Raw genomic sequence first — 8,394 nt, 5'->3', positions numbered from 1 at the left:
AATAGAGAATTTGATTTAACCGGCTTGCTTCAGGGGCGGGGGATTTCTTGGATTCACATCCATCCTTTCTTGCCGAAGCAGGGTTGAGTTAAGTAGCCTCTTCTGAGTAGCCAGTTCCCAACTATATCTGTTTAGAGAATTCAATGTGATGTGGGGCCCATCATTATCTCTGTCTAAGGACCCACTACTTAGGGTCATTGGATTCTTTAGAAAATCCAATGACTAATTCTTGATTTATATTTTGGATCCATAATCTAATACTTGAATTCAAGATACACCTTATGGCTACATTGGATCTGTACCAAGATCCAACACTCAATGCAGCTATTCAACACCCACCTAAAGAGGTGGGTTGGGTTTTGTGGGTTCCATGCATTGACTACCTGCCCACCACCTTGCTCAATGCCCTAGGCAACATTGTCCTCACCTAAAGAGACTTCCCAAACAACTCATGGAATGGAATAGGCAGTACCATATTTTTCAAAAATCATGTATTATCAATGCATGAAAACCACTTCTCTCATCTCAATGCACACAACCTTAAATGTGCCCCAAAGTGAGTATATCAACATGGGCAAACATGAGAAACAGCTACTTTAGGTATCCATTTTATTCATTGTCCCAAAGCACCTATGCTTATGATCTCCACACTTGGCTAACTGGGTCAAGTTAAGACACTCAAGTCCAAAGTACCCATCCCCTTACTTTTAGGTTGAAATAGCAGGTTCCTTGGTTGGCAAAAGGGGCGACGAAGGGATTTTAACTGGGTGTCAACGAGTAGGGTTTGGTCCAGGTGGTACCAGACTTGGATCTGATTTTCGGGTCTGGATTCAGGTTTAATCGAGTCTACTATAAGAAAACCATACCCAGACCCGATAAGAACTACATGAACCAGACCCAGTAAAACCATATTTTTTATAATTTTTTACATAGAAAAATTGTGGGTCTTAGTCGGAACTCGGGTTGGGTCCGGGTCTGGTATAAATTTTCACAAACTATACCCGGGTCTATGTATTAATCGGACCTTCAGCTCCATACCCGAGTCTTAATCAGCTATTATTATTTATCATCATACCCGGACCCTATAGGGTTTGGTTTGGGTTGAGTCTAGGTAAACCCGGCCCATTTCATGCTCCAACACTTGAACGAGGGAATATCATGAACAATGTAATTGCACACTTTTGGTGTGCTATTGCACCTGATCACCTCCATCTTTAGGATACAACCTATCAACGTGATCAGGACAATCACATCGCACCTTATCCTCCCTCCACCTGAACTCGGTTTTTTCTTATTAAATATTAAACAAAAAATTTGTTGCAGATCACTTTGTTGGTCAGAGTCAATGTTGAGAATATCGGTGCGTATCGACCTGTTTCGGCCAAATAAGTATTGTATCAGCAGAAAATCGCTATGATACTAACCTGAATCAACTATTTTTTAGTAAATATAAAAAATGTTTAAAATTATTATTTTTATATTATTTTAATGGTTTTAACACATGTCACATTCTAATTGATACAAAATATTATTTAATTATTTTTAGCCGATTCACAACGATTCACTTGAAAATCGGTATCGGACCGATTCACCTGAAACTTTTGCCAAACAAGATTCAGGGCCAATACCGATATTGACAACATTGGTCCGAATCGAGTTGCTGATTGTCTCGTTGACCAACAAGCTCAAATCAACATCAAAAACCACATGGACCAGGATGGTAGTCAAGAATTGGACCTGATCATCGGAGACCTTTCCCACATAGCCCAGCATCGCAAGAAATAAAAGTTCTCAAAATCTCCTGAGAAAATCTGGACAAGAAATTACCACCGAGGTGGTATCCCATATTGTAAACCGGGTCTTGTGCCAACCTGAAGGCCCAGGTTTCGAATCCTTCTGCCACATGGAGCTTAAGAGATATATGGTAGGGTCTACCTAACCCCAGATTGCCTTTAAAAAAAAAATCTAGACAAAAAATTGACAGACTTTGACATTTTTCACATTGTTTAAGCTCCATTCCTTCATGTCCCAATTTAGTAACACCCCAGCTGGTGCCTATTTTGTCCACCACCCAAGCACTGGTATTAGTGGAGGTAGGTACCATCCATCAATTGCCTAGGATAGTCTAGTCTAGGCTAGGGTAGCTTCTTAGGGGCAACTTTTTCTTAAGCACCACTAGGGTGGGTCCCTTGCATGAGAGCTCTAATTCTCAATGGATTAGGTCATCATGCAGGACAGTTGCCTTCCAAAGCCTTCAGGGTCTCCTTTTAAGCTTCATCACAAAAATCTCAATTAGATAAATGAAAGAAAGTAGTAGGGGCCTCACCCTCTCCTCGGTCCCCAGCTTGGTCAAGAATGAATTTAAAAAGGTAAAACTGAACCAGTGGAGGTGCATTTTCTAGGGGTCCTCATCTCTGTAACAAATATCGTGAGATTTATAAAAAAATCTCTTGATAATATTGCGAGAAATTGCCTGAAAGTTTAAAACGGTAATTTCTTGTGAGATTTTATGGTTTTATCCGACATTTATCATGAAAACCACCGAGTTTTTTTTTATTTTTAAATGTGTTTATTTATATTTTTTATAAATTTTTTTATTTTTAAATCTATTTTTTATTGCCAAAATTTTGCGAAAAAAATGCAAGATTTATGAAAAAATTCAAAAACTCCTGAGTTTTTTGACTCCCGAGATTTTGCTGTTTTTTTTAATTTTGTCACTATGGTCCCCATATGATATGCTTAAAATGTCGAACATAGTGAATTCATCAGTCTAATAAGATAGCTTAAGGACACACTATCATAACCAGTGTTGTGAGAGGCGTACGCCTCAGTACCTGAAGCGTACGCCTTAGAGGCGAGTCGCACGCTCAAGGTACTTAGGCGTTGCTGTGATGCACCCCTCATCAACCTCCGACCAGTTGTGACCACCGACCACCGGAGTTGCTGTGCTGCAGCTGCTGCTCAGTCTTCTCCGACCACCGGACGACCGGAATATCCCTCGCTTCCGTACCAGCTGGGCGGGTGGTCCTTCTCTTACTGCCTCCCCTCCCACCGCTTCACTTCCATTCCAGTTGTGAGAGGCGTACGCCTCAGAGGCGAAGCGCAGGCGTTGATCATAACCGAGGGGTTTCTGTTCAAGTAGGGCTGTCAACGAGGCTCGTTTGTATTGGGTATCTGACCTGACCTGACCCGAACCGAAACCGAATTAATTCTCAAGCACATGGGCATTGAAGTTGACGACCCAAATACGGATAAGTGAATGGTTCTCAATCGGCCAAAAATAATTTAAAAATATTTCGTATCAATCAGAACACAACATGCGTTAAAGCCATTAAAATAATTTTAAGTATTTTTATATTTATTAAAAAATAGCCTATTCAGGGGTGAGGTGTATCGATTTTCTGTATCATTTGATACAGACCCATAAGCACTGATACTGACAACATTGAGGGCGACTCGTGAATGTCATCAACTTGATGAAGCGTAATGTCATAAGTTTGAAAGATGCATTCTTTGCTGCGCGTGTAAAGTTGAGTGTACTCCTTGACTAGTAATGAGGACCAGGGTTTTACACCAGTGAACTCAAAAAGTGAAATGGTTCTTCCCTAATTACCAAAGAAAAAGAGAAAAAATTATACCTCATCTTGAAGATCTAGCAGCATCACTTGATGGAACATGCACTCAAAAGTGACAAAATATTTTTTAGGCAAAAACTTGTGAGAAATTAAAAAAAAAAATCATAAATCTTGTGTTTTTTTGGCAAATTCTCAGCAATAAAAAATTAAATTAAAAATATAAAAATATTAATTTGTATAATAAAATATTAATAAAAATTATTTAAAAATAAAAAATACATGATTTTTCATGATAAATATCTGTTTAAAACGTAAATATCATGTTTAAATTACAGTATTTGTGTTTTTTCATAAATCTCACGATATTTTGAAAATATTGCAACAAATTGTTGTTTTAAACTTTCAGGCAATTTCTTACGATATTATGGCCAGATTTTCATAAATATCATGATACTTGTCACTATGCTTGCACTGTCATGATTTACTCTCACTATTATTATTATTATTGTTATTGTTATTGTTATTGTTATTATTTTTATTTTCAAACAATTTGGATGAGTTAACATGTCACAGCCACGTTGTGACCCATAGTTATCAGGGAAATAAAGCGCGAAAAATAGTGCTAAAAGGTAGAAAGTGGGTTAAGGTTACGAAGCCATTATGCAAGTACATAAAAAATGAAAAGAAAACACATAAAAAGCAATACCAAGTGTGGGCATAAACAAATAAAAAATGATAAATACAAATATAATAAGATATAAAACTAACATGCAAGCTTGTTATAAAAAAATATAAAGTTTTTAATTAAAAATGATAAGAAGTAAAAAAAAATGAATGAAAAGTGACAAGAAGTGATGGGGAACCTTTAAGGAAGTGAAAAAAATCAATTTGGGAATCGTAGAGGAATTGGGCTTCCCATTAAAGAGAAATGAGTTTCCCATATTTTGAAAGTGAATTTCCCAAAACTTCTCCTCTTTTTTCAGGAAAACAGTGAGTTTCCCGCTTTCGGTGCAAGCTTCCGAGAGAGTGAGTTTCTCAACCATATTGTAGCCATTTAAACATTACTTTATAATTTTATAATAAAAATTACGCCTTGATCATGTCTTGGTTGTCAAAAAATTGATTTACTCATGCATATTCGTGTTGAATCAACATCCCACATTGGTGTGACTAGGAGTGTCAATGGGTCGGGTTTAAGGGGTTGTTGATCATTTCCGGGTTTGGTGATAAACAAGAAGGTCCAATTAGAATATGAGTCAGACCCGAAGGGTCTGATTAATAAATGGAGTCGGGTGTGGTTTATGAAATTTCATACTAGACCCTGGCCGACCCAAGTTCTAACTAAGATCCACAAATTTTCAATATAAAAGATATAAAAACTTATTATTTTATGAGGTACGATTTGAGTCTGGTTCATGGAATCCTTATAGGATCCAAGTATGGTTTCTCTTATTGTGAGTCTGATTAGATCCAGGTTCGGACCCATACCATAATCTCAAATCAGGCTTGGGTTTGGTTCCACCTAGGTCCGACACAGCTTTGTGCATTAATGCTAGGAAATGATAACCCTACGAACCGTTAGTAATGGTCCAAAGACAATAACTTGTTATTTTCAAATGTAACCTCACTTTTTCTTTTGAAAAGCTGTCCTTATTCACCAACCTTTCACACGGAAAGCCAGTAAATACAAACCGTCCAACTTTTCCAACAGGACCGCCCACGTCATCATGAGCTCATCCAAACACACCGTCCCCTCTTGTAATTTGTAATCATACTCACAAATATGGTCTTTTTAACTCAAGAAATTAACTTTTTAATTAGTTTTTATTTTTTAAAATAAGATTTGTTTTTTCTATACTTTGTCAAAATGTGAAAAAAAAATTTAAAATTTTCAATTTCTCAAAAGAAAATGAATGGATTTTTTACCACTATAAACTTTTTGTAGTTATGCTTGTAATCATGATGCATGATTGTTTGATTATGGCAAACTTATGGGGTGTGATTTTAAGGACAACAGAGGTTTACTGGATCGAGGGGTGGAGCTCATGCATTGATCCAACCTCCTTAAGGCCTGGGTTCTTAAAATCAAGGTTTTGATTTATCCGCCCCAAGGGGGGTTGGCGTAGTGGGGTGGGGCCTTTGGCTGCTAGACGGGTAGTCAAGGTTCAATTATCATGGCATCACCCCAAGGGTCAGGTTTGGTTCGGACCCTGGTGGTACCAAACTTTGACCCAATTTTCAATTATGGTAACGGGTCCAGACATGAGCCTAATCGGGTCAAGACCCAATCAAATCGGGTCTACTATAAAAAAAATCATACCCGGACCCACTAAGGACTATGTGAACCCGACCTGGATCATACCCGATATAACCATATTTTTTATCATTTTCATATTAAAAAATTGTGGGTCTTAATCGAAACTCAGGTCGGGTCTAGGTCTAGTATAAAATTTCACAAACTATACCCGAGGAAGCGTATTAATGGGATCTTCAGATCTGGACTCAGGTCTTATTATTTATCAATATACCCAGACCCTATAGGGTTTGGTTAGGGTAAATCAGGCCCGTTGACACCCCTACTCTCCGCGCAAGCCAATGCGTAGCATATACCTCAGGGGCGGAGGTTCTAGCTTCAGAGTTTTATGTTGCCGGCATGATGACCGTAGTTATAGCAGACTGAGCCAGTGCGACGAAGTCTTCATGCCGAGTGTGGTTTCTTTGGGTTATAAATTAAAAAAAAAAAATTTAATTTATCCGTTTTAGGACAAAACCCCCCAAAACCAAGGTTTTAAAGACCACTGTACATTTTCAATTTTAATTGAAGATGTACTCATTTTCGAGATGTCATTTTCATGAGGTACTATTTTGTGGCCACCAACTTTGTCCATTAATGGCCTACATTTTCCCTATTGACATTTTGGTGTCAACCATGGTAATTAAATATGGATAGTCAATTATTATACAAATCATAGTAACAAATATCGCTGATTGAGCACAATATTTTTAATTCCTTATTTTATGAAAGAATGTGATATTTTCAAAATTGTGATTTTAGCATTATATTAATGCATTAAATTTTTTGAATTTTAATCATCTATATGTTTATTATATTTTTTATAATTTTGAATATACCATTTTTTCTAAGATTTTTTTTGAAAAAATAACAATGATGCAAATATCATGAAATTTTCTCAAGAACTATATTAGTGAGTATGATACACGTATAATGAAACATGTGGCTGCCAAAGTAAATTAGAATAATTAAACATCTACATGAGATGTAAGCTTCCCATGTATGTGTTCTACCACTACCATGCACGAGCGTTTGCTTATACTGTTGTAGCTAGGGCTGGTAAACCTGATGAACAAACCGAACAGATGGTGTTCAAGCTCAAGCTCAAGCTCAAGCTCAGCCCGCTCTTGTGGTAAACTGAGCTGAGGCGAGCTAAAGTGGGCTCACATATACAAAAAGGAATGCATTTTTCAAATTTAAAAATAATATATTTAACTGTATTTTATTGAATAGACAACCTGACCCAAACCTGAATCTTTGGGTATGGGCATAAAAAGTGCTGACCTAAATAATATTCAGGTCGACCCAACCCGAGCCAAGCAATATGCAGGTGGGGTTTCTTAGGTTATGATTTTTTGTCAAGTACCTGACCCAACCCCATTTTTTAGCTGGGTACCTGACTCGAGTGTTTTACATTTATTTTTAGTAAAAGTAAATTTTGTGAGAAAATGATTCTTATTGGCTCCATTCTCGCAACTCAAAATAAATGTGAGAAAATATTGAGTACAAATAAGTCTTTTTCTCATTTGCTGTCAAAGTCTGAATTGAAAGGGGCCTCTGGCGATTCTGATTCATACCATTGGAATTGTATGGTTGGCAGCAAAGCAAACGTATCCAAATTCAAACAGGAATGATGTAATTTGGATTTACAAGAAAATTGGAGTAGTTGAAAGATGGGGTGTTGGAAAGGGGGCGGGTTTGTTTCATGGCATTTCCTATGAAAGGGAGGTTTTCTATCGTAGGAAATAAGGCATCTTTCTTACAAAGAATGAAACAAATATGTCTATGAAAAATATATGGCAAGACCCACATAATAAATGCCAAGGAGCAGCTTTCTTGTCAAAATGAGTTCATACCTCTTCCTTAGGGAAACACTTTCCCTTCGAAGTAGTTTTTTAATGGAAAGAGGCTTCATTGAGTGGGAGCCTAACAGACACTTTTCTCAACCCAAAACGTGGAAAAGAGGCCCAATTTCATCAGAAATAAGGTCACTTTCTCATGAAAGTTGAAGCGAACTCACCCACTGGAAAAGCACCAACCTGGTTCGCCCACCATTTTCATATGAAACCCACCCATTTCATATGGAATAGTCATTTTCATACGAAAATAACATCACACCCCCTCCCCTCAAATGGGGTAGAGTTTTTCCCGTGGAGGTGTGCGTTTCTCATGAAAGAGGGATCCCCCGGTGGGCATGTAACAAACCTACCCTTAAAAAACAACTGAGAAGTGGGGACAAATTGAATTTAGATTGCTTCAGTTCCATAGAAATAAATTTCCAAAACCCCACTTCAAAATATGAGTGGGCCACCAAGGGGGGGGGGGGGCTCCACTTGTCTCGCAGGAGAAGCTAGTGCACGTCACATTGTGTTGGGACATTGCAGGTTCAAAACCCAATGGTATAGTTGTATAACTGGTAGGGTCTGCCTAACCCCAGCTTGCCTATAAAAAAAAATGAGTGGACCATTTAGGTTATAATTTGAAATATAAAAATTAAATAAAAAGGAGGTAAATTTCTACAACTTG

This window comes from Nuphar pumila, chromosome 4, assembly GCF_984573655.1.
Source record: "Nuphar pumila chromosome 4, dmNupPumi1.hap1.1, whole genome shotgun sequence".
NCBI lineage: Eukaryota > Viridiplantae > Streptophyta > Magnoliopsida > Nymphaeales > Nymphaeaceae > Nuphar > Nuphar pumila.
Note: the sequence above shows the minus strand (reverse complement) of the source record.